The sequence below is a fragment of the Hyla sarda genome, chromosome 8, assembly GCF_029499605.1.
Source record: "Hyla sarda isolate aHylSar1 chromosome 8, aHylSar1.hap1, whole genome shotgun sequence".
Taxonomy (NCBI): Eukaryota; Metazoa; Chordata; class Amphibia; order Anura; family Hylidae; genus Hyla; species Hyla sarda.
In genome coordinates this window covers 117,972,665-117,998,675 of record NC_079196.1, presented here as the reverse complement: position 1 = coordinate 117,998,675, position 26,011 = coordinate 117,972,665, and the positions used below count along the sequence as shown (strand labels likewise).

Genomic DNA, 26,011 nt, shown 5'->3' with positions numbered 1-26,011 from the left:
ACTCACTCGCTCACTAAGTCAGTCTCTCTCTCTCTCTCTCTTTTTCTTTTTATATATATTTTTTTCTGTCTTCTTCTTCTTCTTCTTCTTCAGACCCTGTCATAGCACTAATGCCTTTCCAATACCACCAGCAGATGGAGACACTCCATTGCAACATTGGTTGTGAGCAGCAGTTTCTAAAAACAAATGCCTCATGGCGGATTTCCCATCCATCAATGGATGGTAAATTTTGTTTTTATCATTCACTGACCACAGAAACCAATGCATGGTCAAGCAACAGCAATGACACACCCTTGTGTATAGGCATGAGACCCTCATGTCATTTAACAGGATTCAGCACCACCCACAAGACAGCTACCTGTCATGTCATGTCAAACCTGCACAGGTGTGCTAGATTATTATTATTTAGTTTTATTTTATTTTTTTACACCAATCAGTGTGCAAACATGGTCATTAAAACGCTAAATGAATAGACGTTCATAAACCAGTCAGTGCAACTCATCATTTTGGTCTCCAATTCTCAAACTCAAATTCTCACCCACGGAGGATTAAATGAGAATCTTTCTTGTTTAACACTGGAATGGGGTGGTGCACTGTTCACTACCCGAAGATACTGCCACATCGGGTCAATGCATAGGGCGACAGAAGCAAGCTTCCAAATCAGCTCCCTTTCTCAAAAATCCATTTAATTTATGGTCCCCAGATAGGGAACGTATGTATCAGTATGTGCTCACAAGTCACCCAAGTGCAAGTATTCACACAAAAAAAAACGTGCCTCAGGATGCGATCTGTCGCAAGATCCTTTCTTTTTTTACACTTGATCTAAGCCAAAAGGCCTAGAGGGGATAACCGGGAAAGGGGTGGACCCAACCATGTCCCCTTCATGAGCACTCACATTACTCATAGGAATGGAAGGAAGGCTGGCAGCCAACCAGACTCCCATACACTCTCTGGGTGGGTGGCAGTCAGCCACCCATACATACATACATACAGCACAGGCTAAACCCACATCATCACTTAAAAAAAGGACAGGCGACCATTGCACTCTGATGGAGCATTTAGCAATGCAATCCATAGCCTGGCTTTTGCCTGAACCCCCATCACTCCTCCTCTTGCATATAAGACAATATTTCAGATCTGCATATGAAAACAACACGCCTACCTTTGTTGCACATAGCTGCCTGCCTGTCTCTAGTTACCCCACTGGCTGTAGCTGCGTCCCTTCCGACATGGAATAACACCAACTGTAACGATAAACTGAAAATTAACAGTATAAACCTGCATCATTTTGGACTCTGGTATTTGCTGAATCCGGGTGACCTGACAATCGATGGTGGTGCCGCTGGTGATTCTGGCCTTCTTGGAATCTGTTGGGCCTATGTGTTAGCTCACACATCACTTGGGTATCCATGGTAACTACCACAACATGGTCATCTGCAGTTTACATCTAGCCCGTGGCATTGAATGGCATTTTAAAAGTGCTAAGGGTCCTGGTGCAATAATCCTCCCATGAGGATCAGCCTCAACGGCTTTGTAGATTGCACTCATGTCAGCAACTCCATATACATTTTTTTTTCTTCATGCTTCTTTCTTCATCCTTTTTTCTTTCTGTCATTCAGACTTTCATTCATTCGATCTCTCTCACTCACTTGCTTTAACTCATTTGTTCTCACTCACTCACTCACTCAATCACTCACTCACTCATTCACTCTCACTCACTCTCACTCTCTCACTCACTCGCTCACTAAGTCAGTCTCTCTCTCTCTCTCTCTTTTTCTTTTTATATATATTTTTTTCCGTCTTCTTCTTCTTCTTCTTCAGACCCTGTCATAGCACTAATGCCTTTCCAATACCACCAGCAGATGGAGACACTCCATTGCAACATTGGTTGTGAGCAGCAGTTTCTAAAAACAAATGCCTCATGGCGGATTTCCCATCCATCAATGGATGGTAAATTTTGTTTTTATCATTCACTGACCACAGAAACCAATGCATGGTCAAGCAACAGCAATGACACACCCTTGTGTATAGGCATGAGACCCTCATGTCATTTAACAGGATTCAGCACCACCCACAAGACAGCTACCTGTCATGTCATGTCAAACCTGCACAGGTGTGCTAGATTATTATTATTTAGTTTTATTTTATTTTTTTACACCAATCAGTGTGCAAACATGGTCATTAAAACGCTAAATGAATAGACGTTCATAAACCAGTCAGTGCAACTCATCATTTTGGTCTCCAATTCTCAAACTCAAATTCTCACCCACGGAGGATTAAATGAGAATCTTTCTTGTTTAACACTGGAATGGGGTGGTGCACTGTTCACTACCCGAAGATACTGCCACATCGGGTCAATGCATAGGGCGACAGAAGCAAGCTTCCAAATCAGCTCCCTTTCTCAAAAATCCATTTAATTTATGGTCCCCAGATAGGGAACGTATGTATCAGTATGTGCTCACAAGTCACCCAAGTGCAAGTATTCACACAAAAAAAAACGTGCCTCAGGATGCGATCTGTCGCAAGATCCTTTCTTTTTTTACACTTGATCTAAGCCAAAAGGCCTAGAGGGGATAACCGGGAAAGGGGTGGACCCAACCATGTCCCCTTCATGAGCACTCACATTACTCATAGGAATGGAAGGAAGGCTGGCAGCCAACCAGACTCCCATACACTCTCTGGGTGGGTGGCAGTCAGCCACCCATACATACATACATACATACAGCACAGGCTAAACCCACATCATCACTTAAAAAAAGGACAGGCGACCATTGCACTCTGATGGAGCATTTAGCAATGCAATCCATAGCCTGGCTTTTGCCTGAACCCCCATCACTCCTCCTCTTGCATATAAGACAATATTTCAGATCTGCATATGAAAACAACACGCCTACCTTTGTTGCACATAGCTGCCTGCCTGTCTCTAGTTACCCCACTGGCTGTAGCTGCGTCCCTTCCGACATGGAATAACACCAACTGTAACGATAAACTGAAAATTAACAGTATAAACCTGCATCATTTTGGACTCTGGTATTTGCTGAATCCGGGTGACCTGACAATCGATGGTGGTGCCGCTGGTGATTCTGGCCTTCTTGGAATCTGTTGGGCCTATGTGTTAGCTCACACATCACTTGGGTATCCATGGTAACTACCACAACATGGTCATCTGCAGTTTACATCTAGCCCGTGGCATTGAATGGCATTTTAAAAGTGCTAAGGGTCCTGGTGCAATAATCCTCCCATGAGGATCAGCCTCAACGGCTTTGTAGATTGCACTCATGTCAGCAACTCCATATACATTTTTTTTTCTTCATGCTTCTTTCTTCATCCTTTTTTCTTTCTGTCATTCAGACTTTCATTCATTCGATCTCTCTCACTCACTTGCTTTAACTCATTTGTTCTAACTCACTCACTCACTCAATCACTCACTCACTCATTCACTCTCACTCACTCTCACTCTCTCACTCACTCGCTCACTAAGTCAGTCTCTCTCTCTCTCTCTCTTTTTCTTTTTATATATATTTTTTTCCGTCTTCTTCTTCTTCTTCTTCTTCTTCAGACCCTGTCATAGCACTAATGCCTTTCCAATACCACCAGCAGATGGAGACACTCCATTGCAACATTGGTTGTGAGCAGCAGTTTCTAAAAACAAATGCCTCATGGCGGATTTCCCATCCATCAATGGATGGTAAATTTTGTTTTTATCATTCACTGACCACAGAAACCAATGCATGGTCAAGCAACAGCAATGACACACCCTTGTGTATAGGCATGAGACCCTCATGTCATTTAACAGGATTCAGCACCACCCACAAGACAGCTACCTGTCATGTCATGTCAAACCTGCACAGGTGTGCTAGATTATTATTATTTAGTTTTATTTTATTTTTTTACACCAATCAGTGTGCAAACATGGTCATTAAAACGCTAAATGAATAGACGTTCATAAACCAGTCAGTGCAACTCATCATTTTGGTCTCCAATTCTCAAACTCAAATTCTCACCCACGGAGGATTAAATGAGAATCTTTCTTGTTTAACACTGGAATGGGGTGGTGCACTGTTCACTACCCGAAGATACTGCCACATCGGGTCAATGCATAGGGCGACAGAAGCAAGCTTCCAAATCAGCTCCCTTTCTCAAAAATCCATTTAATTTATGGTCCCCAGATAGGGAACGTATGTATCAGTATGTGCTCACAAGTCACCCAAGTGCAAGTATTCACACAAAAAAAAACGTGCCTCAGGATGCGATCTGTCGCAAGATCCTTTCTTTTTTTACACTTGATCTAAGCCAAAAGGCCTAGAGGGGATAACCGGGAAAGGGGTGGACCCAACCATGTCCCCTTCATGAGCACTCACATTACTCATAGGAATGGAAGGAAGGCTGGCAGCCAACCAGCCTCCCATACACTCTCTGGGTGGGTGGCAGTCAGCCACCCATACATACATACATACAGCACAGGCTAAACCCACATCATCACTTAAAAAAAGGACAGGCGACCATTGCACTCTGATGGAGCATTTAGCAATGCAATCCATAGCCTGGCTTTTGCCTGAACCCCCATCACTCCTCGTCTTGCATATAAGACAATATTTCAGATCTGCATATGAAAACAACACGCCTACCTTTGTTGCACATAGCTGCCTGCCTGTCTCTAGTTACCCCACTGGCTGTAGCTGCGTCCCTTCCGACATGGAATAACACCAACTGTAACGATAAACTGAAAATTAACAGTATAAACCTGCATCATTTTGGACTCTGGTATTTGCTGAATCCGGGTGACCTGACAATCGATGGTGGTGCCGCTGGTGATTCTGGCCTTCTTGGAATCTGTTGGGCCTATGTGTTAGCTCACACATCACTTGGGTATCCATGGTAACTACCACAACATGGTCATCTGCAGTTTACATCTAGCCCGTGGCATTGAATGGCATTTTAAAAGTGCTAAGGGTCCTGGTGCAATAATCCTCCCATAAGGATCAGCCTCAACGGCTTTGTAGATTGCACTCATGTCAGCAACTCCATATACATTTTTTTTTCTTCATGCTTCTTTCTTCATCCTTTTTTCTTTCTGTCATTCAGACTTTCATTCATTCGATCTCTCTCACTCACTTGCTTTAACTCATTTGTTCTCACTCACTCACTCACTCACTCACTCAATCACTCACTCACTCATTCACTCTCACTCACTCTCACTCTCTCACTCACTCGCTCACTAAGTCAGTCTCTCTCTCTCTCTCTCTCTTTTTCTTTTTATATATATTTTTTTCCGTCTTCTCCTTCTTCTTCTTCTTCTTCAGACCCTGTCATAGCACTAATGCCTTTCCAATACCACCAGCAGATGGAGACACTCCATTGCAACATTGGTTGTGAGCAGCAGTTTCTAAAAACAAATGCCTCATGGCGGATTTCCCATCCATCAATGGATGGTAAATTTTGTTTTTATCATTCACTGACCACAGAAACCAATGCATGGTCAAGCAACAGCAATGACACACCCTTGTGTATAGGCATGAGACCCTCATGTCATTTAACAGGATTCAGCACCACCCACAAGACAGCTACCTGTCATGTCATGTCAAACCTGCACAGGTGTGCTAGATTATTATTATTTAGTTTTATTTTATTTTTTTACACCAATCAGTGTGCAAACATGGTCATTAAAACGCTAAATGAATAGACGTTCATAAACCAGTCAGTGCAACTCATCATTTTGGTCTCCAATTCTCAAACTCAAATTCTCACCCACGGAGGATTAAATGAGAATCTTTCTTGTTTAACACTGGAATGGGGTGGTGCACTGTTCACTACCCGAAGATACTGCCACATCGGGTCAATGCATAGGGCGACAGAAGCAAGCTTCCAAATCAGCTCCCTTTCTCAAAAATCCATTTAATTTATGGTCCCCAGATAGGGAACGTATGTATCAGTATGTGCTCACAAGTCACCCAAGTGCAAGTATTCACACAAAAAAAAACGTGCCTCAGGATGCGATCTGTCGCAAGATCCTTTCTTTTTTTACACTTGATCTAAGCCAAAAGGCCTAGAGGGGATAACCGGGAAAGGGGTGGACCCAACCATGTCCCCTTCATGAGCACTCACATTACTCATAGGAATGGAAGGAAGGCTGGCAGCCAACCAGCCTCCCATACACTCTCTGGGTGGGTGGCAGTCAGCCACCCATACATACATACATACAGCACAGGCTAAACCCACATCATCACTTAAAAAAAGGACAGGCGACCATTGCACTCTGATGGAGCATTTAGCAATGCAATCCATAGCCTGGCTTTTGCCTGAACCCCCATCACTCCTCCTCTTGCATATAAGACAATATTTCAGATCTGCATATGAAAACAACACGCCTACCTTTGTTGCACATAGCTGCCTGCCTGTCTCTAGTTACCCCACTGGCTGTAGCTGCGTCCCTTCCGACATGGAATAACACCAACTGTAACGATAAACTGAAAATTAACAGTATAAACCTACATCATTTTGGACTCTGGTATTTGCTGAATCCGGGTGACCTGACAATCGATGGTGGTGCCGCTGGTGATTCTGGCCTTCTTGGAATCTGTTGGGCCTATGTGTTAGCTCACACATCACTTGGGTATCCATGGTAACTACCACAACATGGTCATCTGCAGTTTACATCTAGCCTGTGGCATTGAATGGCATTTTAAAAGTGCTAAGGGTCCTGGTGCAATAATCCTCCCATGAGGATCAGCCTCAACGGCTTTGTAGATTGCACTCATGTCAGCAACTCCATATACATTTTTTTTTCTTCATGCTTCTTTCTTCATCCTTTTTTCTTTCTGTCATTCAGACTTTCATTCATTCGATCTCTCTCACTCACTTGCTTTAACTCATTTGTTCTCACTCACTCACTCACTCACTCAATCACTCACTCACTCACTCATTCACTCTCACTCACTCTCACTCTCTCACTCACTCGCTCACTAAGTCAGTCTCTCTCTCTCTTTTTCTTTTTATATATATTTTTTTCCGTCTTCTTCTTCTTCTTCTTCAGACCCTGTCATAGCACTAATGCCTTTCCAATACCACCAGCAGATGGAGACACTCCATTGCAACATTGGTTGTGAGCAGCAGTTTCTAAAAACAAATGCCTCATGGCGGATTTCCCATCCATCAATGGATGGTAAATTTTGTTTTTATCATTCACTGACCACAGAAACCAATGCATGGTCAAGCAACAGCAATGACACACCCTTGTGTATAGGCATGAGACCCTCATGTCATTTAACAGGATTCAGCACCACCCACAAGACAGCTACCTGTCATGTCATGTCAAACCTGCACAGGTGTGCTAGATTATTATTATTTAGTTTTATTTTATTTTTTTACACCAATCAGTGTGCAAACATGGTCATTAAAACGCTAAATGAATAGACGTTCATAAACCAGTCAGTGCAACTCATCATTTTGGTCTCCAATTCTCAAACTCAAATTCTCACCCACGGAGGATTAAATGAGAATCTTTCTTGTTTAACACTGGAATGGGGTGGTGCACTGTTCACTACCCGAAGATACTGCCACATCGGGTCAATGCATAGGGCGACAGAAGCAAGCTTCCAAATCAGCTCCCTTTCTCAAAAATCCATTTAATTTATGGTCCCCAGATAGGGAACGTATGTATCAGTATGTGCTCACAAGTCACCCAAGTGCAAGTATTCACACAAAAAAAAAACGTGCCTCAGGATGCGATCTGTCGCAAGATCCTTTCTTTTTTTACACTTGATCTAAGCCAAAAGGCCTAGAGGGGATAACCGGGAAAGGGGTGGACCCAACCATGTCCCCTTCATGAGCACTCACATTACTCATAGGAATGGAAGGAAGGCTGGCAGCCAACCAGACTCCCATACACTCTCTGGGTGGGTGGCAGTCAGCCACCCATACATACATACATACAGCACAGGCTAAACCCACATCATCACTTAAAAAAAGGACAGGCGACCATTGCACTCTGATGGAGCATTTAGCAATGCAATCCATAGCCTGGCTTTTGCCTGAACCCCCATCACTCCTCCTCTTGCATATAAGACAATATTTCAGATCTGCATATGAAAACAACACGCCTACCTTTGTTGCACATAGCTGCCTGCCTGTCTCTAGTTACCCCACTGGCTGTAGCTGCGTCCCTTCCGACATGGAATAACACCAACTGTAACGATAAACTGAAAATTAACAGTATAAACCTGCATCATTTTGGACTCTGGTATTTGCTGAATCCGGGTGACCTGACAATCGATGGTGGTGCCGCTGGTGATTCTGGCCTTCTTGGAATCTGTTGGGCCTATGTGTTAGCTCACACATCACTTGGGTATCCATGGTAACTACCACAACATGGTCATCTGCAGTTTACATCTAGCCCGTGGCATTGAATGGCATTTTAAAAGTGCTAAGGGTCCTGGTGCAATAATCCTCCCATGAGGATCAGCCTCAACGGCTTTGTAGATTGCACTCATGTCAGCAACTCCATATACATTTTTTTTTCTTCATGCTTCTTTCTTCATCCTTTTTTCTTTCTGTCATTCAGACTTTCATTCATTCGATCTCTCTCACTCACTTGCTTTAACTCATTTGTTCTCACTCACTCACTCACTCAATCACTCACTCACTCTCACTCTCTCACTCACTCGCTCACTAAGTCAGTCTCTCTCTCTCTCTCTCTTTTTCTTTTTATATATATTTTTTTCCGTCTTCTCCTTCTTCTTCTTCTTCTTCAGACCCTGTCATAGCACTAATGCCTTTCCAATACCACCAGCAGATGGAGACACTCCATTGCAACATTGGTTGTGAGCAGCAGTTTCTAAAAACAAATGCCTCATGGCGGATTTCCCATCCATCAATGGATGGTAAATTTTGTTTTTATCATTCACTGACCACAGAAACCAATGCATGGTCAAGCAACAGCAATGACACACCCTTGTGTATAGGCATGAGACCCTCATGTCATTTAACAGGATTCAGCACCACCCACAAGACAGCTACCTGTCATGTCATGTCAAACCTGCACAGGTGTGCTAGATTATTATTATTTAGTTTTATTTTATTTTTTTACACCAATCAGTGTGCAAACATGGTCATTAAAACGCTAAATGAATAGACGTTCATAAACCAGTCAGTGCAACTCATCATTTTGGTCTCCAATTCTCAAACTCAAATTCTCACCCACGGAGGATTAAATGAGAATCTTTCTTGTTTAACACTGGAATGGGGTGGTGCACTGTTCACTACCCGAAGATACTGCCACATCGGGTCAATGCATAGGGCGACAGAAGCAAGCTTCCAAATCAGCTCCCTTTCTCAAAAATCCATTTAATTTATGGTCCCCAGATAGGGAACGTATGTATCAGTATGTGCTCACAAGTCACCCAAGTGCAAGTATTCACACAAAAAAAAACGTGCCTCAGGATGCGATCTGTCGCAAGATCCTTTCTTTTTTTACACTTGATCTAAGCCAAAAGGCCTAGAGGGGATAACCGGGAAAGGGGTGGACCCAACCATGTCCCCTTCATGAGCACTCACATTACTCATAGGAATGGAAGGAAGGCTGGCAGCCAACCAGACTCCCATACACTCTCTGGGTGGGTGGCAGTCAGCCACCCATACATACATACATACAGCACAGGCTAAACCCACATCATCACTTAAAAAAAGGACAGGCGACCATTGCACTCTGATGGAGCATTTAGCAATGCAATCCATAGCCTGGCTTTTGCCTGAACCCCCATCACTCCTCCTCTTGCATATAAGACAATATTTCAGATCTGCATATGAAAACAACACGCCTACCTTTGTTGCACATAGCTGCCTGCCTGTCTCTAGTTACCCCACTGGCTGTAGCTGCGTCCCTTCCGACATGGAATAACACCAACTGTAACGATAAACTGAAAATTAACAGTATAAACCTGCATCATTTTGGACTCTGGTATTTGCTGAATCCGGGTGACCTGACAATCGATGGTGGTGCCGCTGGTGATTCTGGCCTTCTTGGAATCTGTTGGGCCTATGTGTTAGCTCACACATCACTTGGGTATCCATGGTAACTACCACAACATGGTCATCTGCAGTTTACATCTAGCCCGTGGCATTGAATGGCATTTTAAAAGTGCTAAGGGTCCTGGTGCAATAATCCTCCCATGAGGATCAGCCTCAACGGCTTTGTAGATTGCACTCATGTCAGCAACTCCATATACATTTTTTTTTCTTCATGCTTCTTTCTTCATCCTTTTTTCTTTCTGTCATTCAGACTTTCATTCATTCGATCTCTCTCACTCACTTGCTTTAACTCATTTGTTCTCACTCACTCACTCACTCAATCACTCACTCACTCTCACTCTCTCACTCACTCGCTCACTAAGTCAGTCTCTCTCTCTCTCTCTCTCTTTTTCTTTTTATATATATTTTTTTCCGTCTTCTTCTTCTTCTTCTTCTTCTTCTTCAGACCCTGTCATAGCACTAATGCCTTTCCAATACCACCAGCAGATGGAGACACTCCATTGCAACATTGGTTGTGAGCAGCAGTTTCTAAAAACAAATGCCTCATGGCGGATTTCCCATCCATCAATGGATGGTAAATTTTGTTTTTATCATTCACTGACCACAGAAACCAATGCATGGTCAAGCAACAGCAATGACACACCCTTGTGTATAGGCATGAGACCCTCATGTCATTTAACAGGATTCAGCACCACCCACAAGACAGCTACCTGTCATGTCATGTCAAACCTGCACAGGTGTGCTAGATTATTATTATTTAGTTTTATTTTATTTTTTTACACCAATCAGTGTGCAAACATGGTCATTAAAACGCTAAATGAATAGACGTTCATAAACCAGTCAGTGCAACTCATCATTTTGGTCTCCAATTCTCAAACTCAAATTCTCACCCACGGAGGATTAAATGAGAATCTTTCTTGTTTAACACTGGAATGGGGTGGTGCACTGTTCACTACCCGAAGATACTGCCACATCGGGTCAATGCATAGGGCGACAGAAGCAAGCTTCCAAATCAGCTCCCTTTCTCAAAAATCCATTTAATTTATGGTCCCCAGATAGGGAACGTATGTATCAGTATGTGCTCACAAGTCACCCAAGTGCAAGTATTCACACAAAAAAAAACGTGCCTCAGGATGCGATCTGTCGCAAGATCCTTTCTTTTTTTACACTTGATCTAAGCCAAAAGGCCTAGAGGGGATAACCGGGAAAGGGGTGGACCCAACCATGTCCCCTTCATGAGCACTCACATTACTCATAGGAATGGAAGGAAGGCTGGCAGCCAACCAGACTCCCATACACTCTCTGGGTGGGTGGCAGTCAGCCACCCATACATACATACATACAGCACAGGCTAAACCCACATCATCACTTAAAAAAAGGACAGGCGACCATTGCACTCTGATGGAGCATTTAGCAATGCAATCCATAGCCTGGCTTTTGCCTGAACCCCCATCACTCCTCCTCTTGCATATAAGACAATATTTCAGATCTGCATATGAAAACAACACGCCTACCTTTGTTGCACATAGCTGCCTGCCTGTCTCTAGTTACCCCACTGGCTGTAGCTGCGTCCCTTCCGACATGGAATAACACCAACTGTAACGATAAACTGAAAATTAACAGTATAAACCTGCATCATTTTGGACTCTGGTATTTGCTGAATCCGGGTGACCTGACAATCGATGGTGGTGCCGCTGGTGATTCTGGCCTTCTTGGAATCTGTTGGGCCTATGTGTTAGCTCACACATCACTTGGGTATCCATGGTAACTACCACAACATGGTCATCTGCAGTTTACATCTAGCCCGTGGCATTGAATGGCATTTTAAAAGTGCTAAGGGTCCTGGTGCAATAATCCTCCCATGAGGATCAGCCTCAACGGCTTTGTAGATTGCACTCATGTCAGCAACTCCATATACATTTTTTTTTCTTCATGCTTCTTTCTTCATCCTTTTTTCTTTCTGTCATTCAGACTTTCATTCATTCGATCTCTCTCACTCACTTGCTTTAACTCATTTGTTCTCACTCACTCACTCACTCAATCACTCACTCACTCATTCACTCTCACTCACTCTCACTCTCTCACTCACTCGCTCACTAAGTCAGTCTCTCTCTCTCTCTCTCTTTTTCTTTTTATATATATTTTTTTCCGTCTTCTTCTTCTTCTTCTTCAGACCCTGTCATAGCACTAATGCCTTTCCAATACCACCAGCAGATGGAGACACTCCATTGCAACATTGGTTGTGAGCAGCAGTTTCTAAAAACAAATGCCTCATGGCGGATTTCCCATCCATCAATGGATGGTAAATTTTGTTTTTATCATTCACTGACCACAGAAACCAATGCATGGTCAAGCAACAGCAATGACACACCCTTGTGTATAGGCATGAGACCCTCATGTCATTTAACAGGATTCAGCACCACCCACAAGACAGCTACCTGTCATGTCATGTCAAACCTGCACAGGTGTGCTAGATTATTATTATTTAGTTTTATTTTATTTTTTTACACCAATCAGTGTGCAAACATGGTCATTAAAACGCTAAATGAATAGACGTTCATAAACCAGTCAGTGCAACTCATCATTTTGGTCTCCAATTCTCAAACTCAAATTCTCACCCACGGAGGATTAAATGAGAATCTTTCTTGTTTAACACTGGAATGGGGTGGTGCACTGTTCACTACCCGAAGATACTGCCACATCGGGTCAATGCATAGGGCGACAGAAGCAAGCTTCCAAATCAGCTCCCTTTCTCAAAAATCCATTTAATTTATGGTCCCCAGATAGGGAACGTATGTATCAGTATGTGCTCACAAGTCACCCAAGTGCAAGTATTCACACAAAAAAAAACGTGCCTCAGGATGCGATCTGTCGCAAGATCCTTTCTTTTTTTACACTTGATCTAAGCCAAAAGGCCTAGAGGGGATAACCGGGAAAGGGGTGGACCCAACCATGTCCCCTTCATGAGCACTCACATTACTCATAGGAATGGAAGGAAGGCTGGCAGCCAACCAGACTCCCATACACTCTCTGGGTGGGTGGCAGTCAGCCACCCATACATACATACATACAGCACAGGCTAAACCCACATCATCACTTAAAAAAAGGACAGGCGACCATTGCACTCTGATGGAGCATTTAGCAATGCAATCCATAGCCTGGCTTTTGCCTGAACCCCCATCACTCCTCCTCTTGCATATAAGACAATATTTCAGATCTGCATATGAAAACAACACGCCTACCTTTGTTGCACATAGCTGCCTGCCTGTCTCTAGTTACCCCACTGGCTGTAGCTGCGTCCCTTCCGACATGGAATAACACCAACTGTAACGATAAACTGAAAATTAACAGTATAAACCTGCATCATTTTGGACTCTGGTATTTGCTGAATCCGGGTGACCTGACAATCGATGGTGGTGCCGCTGGTGATTCTGGCCTTCTTGGAATCTGTTGGGCCTATGTGTTAGCTCACACATCACTTGGGTATCCATGGTAACTACCACAACATGGTCATCTGCAGTTTACATCTAGCCCGTGGCATTGAATGGCATTTTAAAAGTGCTAAGGGTCCTGGTGCAATAATCCTCCCATGAGGATCAGCCTCAACGGCTTTGTAGATTGCACTCATGTCAGCAACTCCATATACATTTTTTTTTCTTCATGCTTCTTTCTTCATCCTTTTTTCTTTCTGTCATTCAGACTTTCATTCATTCGATCTCTCTCACTCACTTGCTTTAACTCATTTGTTCTCACTCACTCACTCAATCACTCATTCACTCACTCATTCACTCTCACTCACTCTCACTCTCTCACTCACTCGCTCACTAAGTCAGTCTCTCTCTCTCTTTTTCTTTTTATATATATTTTTTTCCGTCTTCTTCTTCTTCTTCTTCAGACCCTGTCATAGCACTAATGCCTTTCCAATACCACCAGCAGATGGAGACACTCCATTGCAACATTGGTTGTGAGCAGCAGTTTCTAAAAACAAATGCCTCATGGCGGATTTCCCATCCATCAATGGATGGTAAATTTTGTTTTTATCATTCACTGACCACAGAAACCAATGCATGGTCAAGCAACAGCAATGACACACCCTTGTGTATAGGCATGAGACCCTCATGTCATTTAACAGGATTCAGCACCACCCACAAGACAGCTACCTGTCATGTCATGTCAAACCTGCACAGGTGTGCTAGATTATTATTATTTAGTTTTATTTTATTTTTTTACACCAATCAGTGTGCAAACATGGTCATTAAAACGCTAAATGAATAGACGTTCATAAACCAGTCAGTGCAACTCATCATTTTGGTCTCCAATTCTCAAACTCAAATTCTCACCCACGGAGGATTAAATGAGAATCTTTCTTGTTTAACACTGGAATGGGGTGGTGCACTGTTCACTACCCGAAGATACTGCCACATCGGGTCAATGCATAGGGCGACAGAAGCAAGCTTCCAAATCAGCTCCCTTTCTCAAAAATCCATTTAATTTATGGTCCCCAGATAGGGAACGTATGTATCAGTATGTGCTCACAAGTCACCCAAGTGCAAGTATTCACACAAAAAAAAAACGTGCCTCAGGATGCGATCTGTCGCAAGATCCTTTCTTTTTTTACACTTGATCTAAGCCAAAAGGCCTAGAGGGGATAACCGGGAAAGGGGTGGACCCAACCATGTCCCCTTCATGAGCACTCACATTACTCATAGGAATGGAAGGAAGGCTGGCAGCCAACCAGACTCCCATACACTCTCTGGGTGGGTGGCAGTCAGCCACCCATACATACATACATACAGCACAGGCTAAACCCACATCATCACTTAAAAAAAGGACAGGCGACCATTGCACTCTGATGGAGCATTTAGCAATGCAATCCATAGCCTGGCTTTTGCCTGAACCCCCATCACTCCTCCTCTTGCATATAAGACAATATTTCAGATCTGCATATGAAAACAACACGCCTACCTTTGTTGCACATAGCTGCCTGCCTGTCTCTAGTTACCCCACTGGCTGTAGCTGCGTCCCTTCCGACATGGAATAACACCAACTGTAACGATAAACTGAAAATTAACAGTATAAACCTGCATCATTTTGGACTCTGGTATTTGCTGAATCCGGGTGACCTGACAATCGATGGTGGTGCCGCTGGTGATTCTGGCCTTCTTGGAATCTGTTGGGCCTATGTGTTAGCTCACACATCACTTGGGTATCCATGGTAACTACCACAACATGGTCATCTGCAGTTTACATCTAGCCCGTGGCATTGAATGGCATTTTAAAAGTGCTAAGGGTCCTGGTGCAATAATCCTCCCATGAGGATCAGCCTCAACGGCTTTGTAGATTGCACTCATGTCAGCAACTCCATATACATTTTTTTTTCTTCATGCTTCTTTCTTCATCCTTTTTTCTTTCTGTCATTCAGACTTTCATTCATTCGATCTCTCTCACTCACTTGCTTTAACTCATTTGTTCTCACTCACTCACTCACTCACTCAATCACTCACTCACTCACTCATTCACTCTCACTCACTCTCACTCTCTCACTCACTCGCTCACTAAGTCAGTCTCTCTCTCTCTTTTTCTTTTTATATATATTTTTTTCCGTCTTCTTCTTCTTCTTCTTCAGACCCTGTCATAGCACTAATGCCTTTCCAATACCACCAGCAGATGGAGACACTCCATTGCAACATTGGTTGTGAGCAGCAGTTTCTAAAAACAAATGCCTCATGGCGGATTTCCCATCCATCAATGGATGGTAAATTTTGTTTTTATCATTCACTGACCACAGAAACCAATGCATGGTCAAGCAACAGCAATGACACACCCTTGTGTATAGGCATGAGACCCTCATGTCATTTAACAGGATTCAGCACCACCCACAAGACAGCTACCTGTCATGTCATGTCAAACCTGCACAGGTGTGCTAGATTATTATTATTTAGTTTTATTTTATTTTTTTACACCAATCAGTGTGCAAACATGGTCATTAAAACGCTAAATGAATAGACGTTCATAAACCAGTCAGTGCAACTCATCATTTTGGTCTCCAATTCTCAAACTCAAATTCTCACCCACGGAGGATTAAATGAGAATCTTTCTTGTTTAACACTGGAATGGGGTGGTGCACTGTTCACTACCCGAAGATACTGCCACATCGGGTCAATGCATAGGGCGACAGAAGCAAGCTTCCAAATCAGCTCCCTTTCTCAAAAATCCATTTAATTTATGGTCCCCAGATAGGGAACGTATGTATCAGTATGTGCTCACAAGTCACCCAAGTGCAAGTATTCACACAAAAAAAAACGTGCCTCAGGATGCGATCTGTCGCAAGATCCTTTCTTTTTTTACACTTGATCTAAGCCAAAAGGCCTAGAGGGGATAACCGGGAAAGGGGTGGACCCAACCATGTCCCCTTCATGAGCACTCACATTACTCATAGGAATGGAAGGAAGGCTGGCAGCCAACCAGACTCCCATACACTCTCTGGGTGGGTGGCAGTCAGCCACCCATACATACATACATACAGCACAGGCTAAACCCACATCATCACTTAAAAAAAGGACAGGCGACCATTGCACTCTGATGGAGCATTTAGCAATGCAATCCATAGCCTGGCTTTTGCCTGAACCCCCATCACTCCTCCTCTTGCATATAAGACAATATTTCAGATCTGCATATGAAAACAACACGCCTACCTTTGTTGCACATAGCTGCCTGCCTGTCTCTAGTTACCCCACTGGCTGTAGCTGCGTCCCTTCCGACATGGAATAACACCAACTGTAACGATAAACTGAAAATTAACAGTATAAACCTGCATCATTTTGGACTCTGGTATTTGCTGAATCCGGGTGACCTGACAATCGATGGTGGTGCCGCTGGTGATTCTGGCCTTCTTGGAATCTGTTGGGCCTATGTGTTAGCTCACACATCACTTGGGTATCCATGGTAACTACCACAACATGGTCATCTGCAGTTTACATCTAGCCCGTGGCATTGAATGGCATTTTAAAAGTGCTAAGGGTCCTGGTGCAATAATCCTCCCATGAGGATCAGCCTCAACGGCTTTGTAGATTGCACTCATGTCAGCAACTCCATATACATTTTTTTTTCTTCATGCTTCTTTCTTCATCCTTTTTTCTTTCTGTCATTCAGACTTTCATTCATTCGATCTCTCTCACTCACTTGCTTTAACTCATTTGTTCTCACTCACTCACTCACTCACTCAATCACTCACTCACTCATTCACTCTCACTCACTCTCACTCTCTCACTCACTTGCTCACTAAGTCAGTCTCTCTCTCTCTCTCTCTTTTTCTTTTTATATATATTTTTTTCCGTCTTCTTCTTCAGACCCTGTCATAGCACTAATGCCTTTCCAATACCACCAGCAGATGGAGACACTCCATTGCAACATTGGTTGTGAGCAGCAGTTTCTAAAAACAAATGCCTCATGGCGGATTTCCCATCCATCAATGGATGGTAAATTTTGTTTTTATCATTCACTGACCACAGAAACCAATGCATGGTCAAGCAACAGCAATGACACACCCTTGTGTATAGGCATGAGACCCTCATGTCATTTAACAGGATTCAGCACCACCCACAAGACAGCTACCTGTCATGTCATGTCAAACCTGCACAGGTGTGCTAGATTATTATTATTTAGTTTTATTTTATTTTTTTACACAAATCAGTGTGCAAACATGGTCATTAAAACGCTAAATGAATAGACGTTCATAAACCAGTCAGTGCAACTCATCATTTTGGTCTCCAATTCTCAAACTCAAATTCTCACCCACGGAGGATTAAATGAGAATCTTTCTTGTTTAACACTGGAATGGGGTGGTGCACTGTTCACTACCCGAAGATACTGCCACATCGGGTCAATGCATAGGGCAACAGAAGCAAGCTTCCAAATCAGCTCCCTTTCTCAAAAATCCATTTAATTTATGGTCCCCAGATAGGGAACGTATGTATCAGTATGTGCTCACAAGTCACCCAAGTGCAAGTATTCACACAAAAAAAAAAACGTGCCTCAGGATGCGATCTGTCGCAAGATCCTTTCTTTTTTTACACTTGATCTAAGCCAAAAGGCCTAGAGGGGATAACCGGGAAAGGGGTGGACCCAACCATGTCCCCTTCATGAGCACTCACATTACTCATAGGAATGGAAGGAAGGCTGGCAGCCAACCAGACTCTCATACACTCTCTGGGTGGGTGGCAGTCAGCCACCCATACATACATACATACAGCACAGGCTAAACCCACATCATCACTTAAAAAAAGGACAGGCGACCATTGCACTCTGATGGAGCATTTAGCAATGCAATCCATAGCCTGGCTTTTGCCTGAACCCCCATCACTCCTCCTCTTGCATATAAGACAATATTTCAGATCTGCATATGAAAACAACACGCCTACCTTTGTTGCACATAGCTGCCTGCCTGTCTCTAGTTACCCCACTGGCTGTAGCTGCGTCCCTTCCGACATGGAATAACACCAACTGTAACGATAAACTGAAAATTAACAGTATAAACCTGCATCATTTTGGACTCTGGTATTTGCTGAATCCGGGTGACCTGACAATCGATGGTGATTCTGGCCTTCTTGGAATCTGTTGGGCCTATGTGTTAGCTCACACATCACTTGGGTATCCATGGTAACTACCACAACATGGTCATCTGCAGTTTACATCTAGCCCGTGGCATTGAATGGCATTTTAAAAGTGCTAAGGGTCCTGGTGCAATAATCCTCCCATGAGGTTCAGCCTCAACGGCTTTGTAGATTGCACTCATGTCAGCAACTCCATATACATTTTTTTTTCTTCATGCTTTTTTCTTCATCCTTTTTTCTTTCTGTCATTCAGACTTTCATTCATTCGATCTCTCTCACTCACTTGCTTTAACTCATTTGTTCTCACTCACTCACTCAATCACTCACTCACTCACTCATTCACTCTCACTCACTCTCACTCTCTCACTCACTCGCTCACTAAGTCAGTCTCTCTCTCTCTCTCTCTCTCTCTTTTTCTTTTTATATATATTTTTTTCCGTCTTCTTCTTCTTCTTCTTCAGACCCTGTCATAGCACTAATGCCTTTCCAATACCACCAGCAGATGGAGACACTCCATTGCAACATTGGTTGTGAGCAGCAGTTTCTAAAAACAAATGCCTCATGGCGGATTTCCCATCCATCAATGGATGGTAAATTTTGTTTTTATCATTCACTGACCACAGAAACCAATGCATGGTCAAGCAACAGCAATGACACACCCTTGTGTATAGGCATGAGACCCTCATGTCATTTAACAGGATTCAGCACCACCCACAAGACAGCTACCTGTCATGTCATATCAAACCTGCACAGGTGTGCTAGATTATTATTATTTAGTTTTATTTTATTTTTTTACACCAATCAGTGTGCAAACATGGTCATTAAAACGCTAAATGAATAGACGTTCATAAACCAGTCAGTGCAACTCATCATTTTGGTCTCCAATTCTCAAACTCAAATTCTCACCCACGGAGGATTAAATGAGAATCTTTCTTGTTTAACACTGGAATGGGGTGGTGCACTGTTCACTACCCGAAGATACTGCCACATCGGGTCAATGCATAGGGCGACAGAAGCAAGCTTCCAAATCAGCTCCCTTTCTCAAAAATCCATTTAATTTATGGTCCCCAGATAGGGAACGTATGTATCAGTATGTGCTCACAAGTCACCCAAGTGCAAGTATTCACACAAAAAAAAAACGTGCCTCAGAATGCGATCTGTCGCAAGATCCTTTCTTTTTTTACACTTGATCTAAGCCAAAAGGCCTAGAGGGGATAACCGGGAAAGGGGTGGACCCAACCATGTCCCCTTCATGAGCACTCACATTACTCATAGGAATGGAAGGAAGGCTGGCAGCCAACCAGACTCCCATACACTCTCTGGGTGGGTGGCAGTCAGCCACCCATACATACATACATACAGCACAGGCTAAACCCACATCATCACTTAAAAAAAGGACAGGCGACCATTGCACTCTGATGGAGCATTTAGCAATGCAATCCATAGCCTGGCTTTTGCCTGAACCCCCATCACTCCTCCTCTTGCATATAAGACAATATTTCAGATCTGCATATGAAAACAACACGCCTACCTTTGTTGCACATAGCTGCCTGCCTGTCTCTAGTTACCCCACTGGCTGTAGCTGCGTCCCTTCCGACATGGAATAACACCAACTGTAACGATAAACTGAAAATTAACAGTATAAACCTGCATCATTTTGGACTCTGGTATTTGCTGAATCCGGATGACCTGACAATCGATGGTGGTGCCGCTGGTGATTCTGGCCTTCTTGGAATCTGTTGGGCCTATGTGTTAGCTCACACATCACTTGGGTATCCATGGTAACTACCACAACATGGTCATCTGCAGTTTACATCTAGCCCGTGGCATTGAATGGCATTTTAAAAGTGCTAAGGGTCCTGGTGCAATAATCCTCCCATGAGGATCAGCCTCAACGGCTTTGTAGATTGCACTCATGTCAGCAACTCCATATACATTTTTTTTTCTTCATGCTTCTTTCTTCATCCTTTTTTCTTTCTGTCATTCAGACTTTCATTCATTCGATCTCTCTCACTCACTTGCTTTAACTCATTTGTTCTCACTCACTCACTCACTCACTCACTCAATCACTCACTCACTCATTCACTCTCACTCACTCTCACTCTCTCACTCACTCGCTCACTAAGTCAGTCTCTCTCTCTCTCTCTCTCTCTTTTTCTTTTTATATATATTTTTTTCCGTCTTCTTCTTCTTCTTCTTCTTCTTCTTCTTCAGACCCTGTCATAGCACTAATGCCTTTCCAATACCACCAGCAGATGGAGACACTCCATTGCAACATTGGTTGTGAGCAGCAGTTTCTAAAAACAAATGCCTCATGGCGGATTTCCCATCCATCAATGGATGGTAAATTTTGTTTTTATCATTCACTGACCACAGAAACCAATGCATGGTCAAGCAACAGCAATGACACACCCTTGTGTATAGGCATGAGACCCTCATGTCATTTAACAGGATTCAGCACCACCCACAAGACAGCTACCTGTCATGTCATGTCAAACCTGCACAGGTGTGCTAGATTATTATTATTTAGTTTTATTTTATTTTTTTACACCAATCAGTGTGCAAACATGGTCATTAAAACGCTAAATGAATAGACGTTCATAAACCAGTCAGTGCAACTCATCATTTTGGTCTCCAATTCTCAAACTCAAATTCTCACCCACGGAGGATTAAATGAGAATCTTTCTTGTTTAACACTGGAATGGGGTGGTGCACTGTTCACTACCCGAAGATACTGCCACATCGGGTCAATGCATAGGGCGACAGAAGCAAGCTTCCAAATCAGCTCCCTTTCTCAAAAATCCATTTAATTTATGGTCCCCAGATAGGGAACGTATGTATCAGTATGTGCTCACAAGTCACCCAAGTGCAAGTATTCACACAAAAAAAAACGTGCCTCAGGATGCGATCTGTCGCAAGATCCTTTCTTTTTTTACACTTGATCTAAGCCAAAAGGCCTAGAGGGGATAACCGGGAAAGGGGTGGACCCAACCATGTCCCCTTCATGAGCACTCACATTACTCATAGGAATGGAAGGAAGGCTGGCAGCCAACCAGACTCCCATACACTCTCTGGGTGGGTGGCAGTCAGCCACCCATACATACATACATACAGCACAGGCTAAACCCACATCATCACTTAAAAAAAGGACAGGCGACCATTGCACTCTGATGGAGCATTTAGCAATGCAATCCATAGCCTGGCTTTTGCCTGAACCCCCATCACTCCTCCTCTTGCATATAAGACAATATTTCAGATCTGCATATGAAAACAACACGCCTACCTTTGTTGCACATAGCTGCCTGCCTGTCTCTAGTTACCCCACTGGCTGTAGCTGCGTCCCTTCCGACATGGAATAACACCAACTGTAACGATAAACTGAAAATTAACAGTATAAACCTGCATCATTTTGGACTCTGGTATTTGCTGAATCCGGGTGACCTGACAATCGATGGTGGTGCCGCTGGTGATTCTGGCCTTCTTGGAATCTGTTGGGCCTATGTGTTAGCTCACACATCACTTGGGTATCCATGGTAACTACCACAACATGGTCATCTGCAGTTTACATCTAGCCCGTGGCATTGAATGGCATTTTAAAAGTGCTAAGGGTCCTGGTGCAATAATCCTCCCATGAGGATCAGCCTCAACGGCTTTGTAGATTGCACTCATGTCAGCAACTCCATATACATTTTTTTTTCTTCATGCTTCTTTCTTCATCCTTTTTTCTTTCTGTCATTCAGACTTTCATTCATTCGATCTCTCTCACTCACTTGCTTTAACTCATTTGTTCTCACTCACTCACTCACTCACTCAATCACTCACTCACTCATTCACTCTCACTCACTCTCACTCTCTCACTCACTTGCTCACTAAGTCAGTCTCTCTCTCTCTCTCTCTTTTTCTTTTTATATATATTTTTTTCCGTCTTCTTCTTCAGACCCTGTCATAGCACTAATGCCTTTCCAATACCACCAGCAGATGGAGACACTCCATTGCAACATTGGTTGTGAGCAGCAGTTTCTAAAAACAAATGCCTCATGGCGGATTTCCCATCCATCAATGGATGGTAAATTTTGTTTTTATCATTCACTGACCACAGAAACCAATGCATGGTCAAGCAACAGCAATGACACACCCTTGTGTATAGGCATGAGACCCTCATGTCATTTAACAGGATTCAGCACCACCCACAAGACAGCTACCTGTCATGTCATATCAAACCTGCACAGGTGTGCTAGATTATTATTATTTAGTTTTATTTTATTTTTTTACACCAATCAGTGTGCAAACATGGTCATTAAAACGCTAAATGAATAGACGTTCATAAACCAGTCAGTGCAACTCATCATTTTGGTCTCCAATTCTCAAACTCAAATTCTCACCCACGGAGGATTAAATGAGAATCTTTCTTGTTTAACACTGGAATGGGGTGGTGCACTGTTCACTACCCGAAGATACTGCCACATCGGGTCAATGCATAGGGCGACAGAAGCAAGCTTCCAAATCAGCTCCCTTTCTCAAAAATCCATTTAATTTATGGTCCCCAGATAGGGAACGTATGTATCAGTATGTGCTCACAAGTCACCCAAGTGCAAGTATTCACACAAAAAAAAAACGTGCCTCAGGATGCGATCTGTCGCAAGATCCTTTCTTTTTTTACACTTGATCTAAGCCAAAAGGCCTAGAGGGGATAACCGGGAAAGGGGTGGACCCAACCATGTCCCCTTCATGAGCACTCACATTACTCATAGGAATGGAAGGAAGGCTGGCAGCCAACCAGACTCCCATACACTCTCTGGGTGGGTGGCAGTCAGCCACCCATACATACATACATACAGCACAGGCTAAACCCACATCATCACTTAAAAAAAGGACAGGCGACCATTGCACTCTGATGGAGCATTTAGCAATGCAATCCATAGCCTGGCTTTTGCCTGAACCCCCATCACTCCTCCTCTTGCATATAAGACAATATTTCAGATCTGCATATGAAAACAACACGCCTACCTTTGTTGCACATAGCTGCCTGCCTGTCTCTAGTTACCCCACTGGCTGTAGCTGCGTCCCTTCCGACATGGAATAACACCAACTGTAACGATAAACTGAAAATTAACAGTATAAACCTGCATCATTTTGGACTCTGGTATTTGCTGAATCCGGGTGACCTGACAATCGATGGTGGTGCCGCTGGTGATTCTGGCCTTCTTGGAATCTGTTGGGCCTATGTGTTAGCTCACACATCACTTGGGTATCCATGGTAACTACCACAACATGGTCATCTGCAGTTTACATCTAGCCCGTGGCATTGAATGGCATTTTAAAAGTGCTAAGGGTCCTGGTGCAATAATCCTCCCATGAGGATCAGCCTCAACGGCTTTGTAGATTGCACTCATGTCAGCAACTCCATATACATTTTTTTTCTTCATGCTTCTTTCTTCATCCTTTTTTCTTTCTGTCATTCAGACTTTCATTCATTCGATCTCTCTCACTCACTTGCTTTAACTCATTTGTTCTCACTCACTCACTCACTCACTCAATCACTCACTCACTCATTCACTCTCACTCACTCTCACTCTCTCACTCACTCACTAAGTCAGTCTCTCTCTCTCTCTCTCTTTTTCTTTTTATATATATTTTTTTCCGTCTTCTTCTTCTTCTTCTTCAGACCCTGTCATAGCACTAATGCCTTTCCAATACCACCAGCAGATGGAGACACTCCATTGCAACATTGGTTGTGAGCAGCAGTTTCTAAAAACAAATGCCTCATGGCGGATTTCCCATCCATCAATGGATGGTAAATTTTGTTTTTATCATTCACTGACCACAGAAACCAATGCATGGTCAAGCAACAGCAATGACACACCCTTGTGTATAGGCATGAGACCCTCATGTCATTTAACAGGATTCAGCACCACCCACAAGACAGCTACCTGTCATGTCATGTCAAACCTGCACAGGTGTGCTAGATTATTATTATTTAGTTTTATTTTATTTTTTTACACCAATCAGTGTGCAAACATGGTCATTAAAACGCTAAATGAATAGACGTTCATAAACCAGTCAGTGCAACTCAACATTTTGGTCTCCAATTCTCAAACTCAAATTCTCACCCACGGAGGATTAAATGAGAATCTTTCTTGTTTAACACTGGAATGGGGTGGTGCACTGTTCACTACCCGAAGATACTGCCACATCGGGTCAATGCATAGGGCGACAGAAGCAAGCTTCCAAATCAGCTCCCTTTCTCAAAAATCCATTTAATTTATGGTCCCCAGATAGGGAACGTATGTATCAGTATGTGCTCACAAGTCACCCAAGTGCAAGTATTCACACAAAAAAAAACGTGCCTCAGGATGCGATCTGTCGCAAGATCCTTTCTTTTTTTACACTTGATCTAAGCCAAAAGGCCTAGAGGGGATAACCGGGAAAGGGGTGGACCCAACCATGTCCCCTTCATGAGCACTCACATTACTCATAGGAATGGAAGGAAGGCTGGCAGCCAACCAGACTCCCATACACTCTCTGGGTGGGTGGCAGTCAGCCACCCATACATACATACATACAGCACAGGCTAAACCCACATCATCACTTAAAAAAAGGACAGGCGACCATTGCACTCTGATGGAGCATTTAGCAATGCAATCCATAGCCTGGCTTTTGCCTGAACCCCCATCACTCCTCCTCTTGCATATAAGACAATATTTCAGATCTGCATATGAAAACAACACGCCTACCTTTGTTGCACATAGCTGCCTGCCTGTCTCTAGTTACCCCACTGGCTGTAGCTGCGTCCCTTCCGACATGGAATAACACCAACTGTAACGATAAACTGAAAATTAACAGTATAAACCTGCATCATTTTGGACTCTGGTATTTGCTGAATCCGGGTGACCTGACAATCGATGGTGGTGCCGCTGGTGATTCTGGCCTTCTTGGAATCTGTTGGGCCTATGTGTTAGCTCACACATCACTTGGGTATCCATGGTAACTACCACAGCATGGTCATCTGCAGTTTACATCAGCCTGTGGCATTGAATGGCATTTTAAAAGTGCTAAGGGTCCTGGTGCAATAATCCTCCCATGAGGATCAGCCTCAACGGCTTTGTAGATTGCACTCATGTCAGCAACTCCATATACATTTTTTTTTTCTTCATGCTTCTTTCTTCATCCTTTTTTCTTTCTGTCATTCAGACTTTCATTCATTCGATCTCTCTCACTCACTTGCTTTAACTCATTTGTTCTCACTCACTCACTCACTCACTCACTCAATCACTCACTCACTCATTCACTCTCACTCACTCTCACTCTCTCACTCACTCGCTCACTAAGTCAGTCTCTCTCTCTCTCTCTCTTTTTCTTTTTATATATATTTT

General features: G+C 43.3%; 15 pseudogenes; all 15 read right to left on the bottom strand.

The window, feature by feature from the left end:
• Positions 1–583: 583 nt before the first annotated feature.
• On the bottom strand, positions 584–847 carry LOC130287431 (U2 spliceosomal RNA; annotated as a pseudogene).
• Positions 848–2,311: 1,464 nt separating this feature from the next.
• LOC130287430 (U2 spliceosomal RNA) lies at positions 2,312–2,575 on the bottom strand (annotated as a pseudogene).
• Positions 2,576–4,049: 1,474 nt separating this feature from the next.
• Positions 4,050–4,313, bottom strand: LOC130287429 (U2 spliceosomal RNA; annotated as a pseudogene).
• Positions 4,314–5,793: 1,480 nt separating this feature from the next.
• LOC130287427 (U2 spliceosomal RNA) lies at positions 5,794–6,057 on the bottom strand (annotated as a pseudogene).
• Positions 6,058–7,523: 1,466 nt separating this feature from the next.
• Positions 7,524–7,788, bottom strand: LOC130288139 (U2 spliceosomal RNA; annotated as a pseudogene).
• Positions 7,789–9,240: 1,452 nt separating this feature from the next.
• LOC130287426 (U2 spliceosomal RNA) lies at positions 9,241–9,504 on the bottom strand (annotated as a pseudogene).
• A 1,457-nt stretch (positions 9,505–10,961) lies between these two features.
• On the bottom strand, positions 10,962–11,225 carry LOC130287425 (U2 spliceosomal RNA; annotated as a pseudogene).
• A 1,464-nt stretch (positions 11,226–12,689) lies between these two features.
• On the bottom strand, positions 12,690–12,953 carry LOC130287424 (U2 spliceosomal RNA; annotated as a pseudogene).
• A 1,458-nt stretch (positions 12,954–14,411) lies between these two features.
• LOC130288138 (U2 spliceosomal RNA) lies at positions 14,412–14,676 on the bottom strand (annotated as a pseudogene).
• A 1,466-nt stretch (positions 14,677–16,142) lies between these two features.
• LOC130287423 (U2 spliceosomal RNA) lies at positions 16,143–16,406 on the bottom strand (annotated as a pseudogene).
• A 1,459-nt stretch (positions 16,407–17,865) lies between these two features.
• On the bottom strand, positions 17,866–18,131 carry LOC130288223 (U2 spliceosomal RNA; annotated as a pseudogene).
• Positions 18,132–19,589: 1,458 nt separating this feature from the next.
• On the bottom strand, positions 19,590–19,854 carry LOC130288194 (U2 spliceosomal RNA; annotated as a pseudogene).
• Positions 19,855–21,342: 1,488 nt separating this feature from the next.
• LOC130287422 (U2 spliceosomal RNA) lies at positions 21,343–21,606 on the bottom strand (annotated as a pseudogene).
• Positions 21,607–23,065: 1,459 nt separating this feature from the next.
• LOC130288136 (U2 spliceosomal RNA) lies at positions 23,066–23,330 on the bottom strand (annotated as a pseudogene).
• A 1,463-nt stretch (positions 23,331–24,793) lies between these two features.
• On the bottom strand, positions 24,794–25,057 carry LOC130287421 (U2 spliceosomal RNA; annotated as a pseudogene).
• Positions 25,058–26,011: the final 954 nt, after the last annotated feature.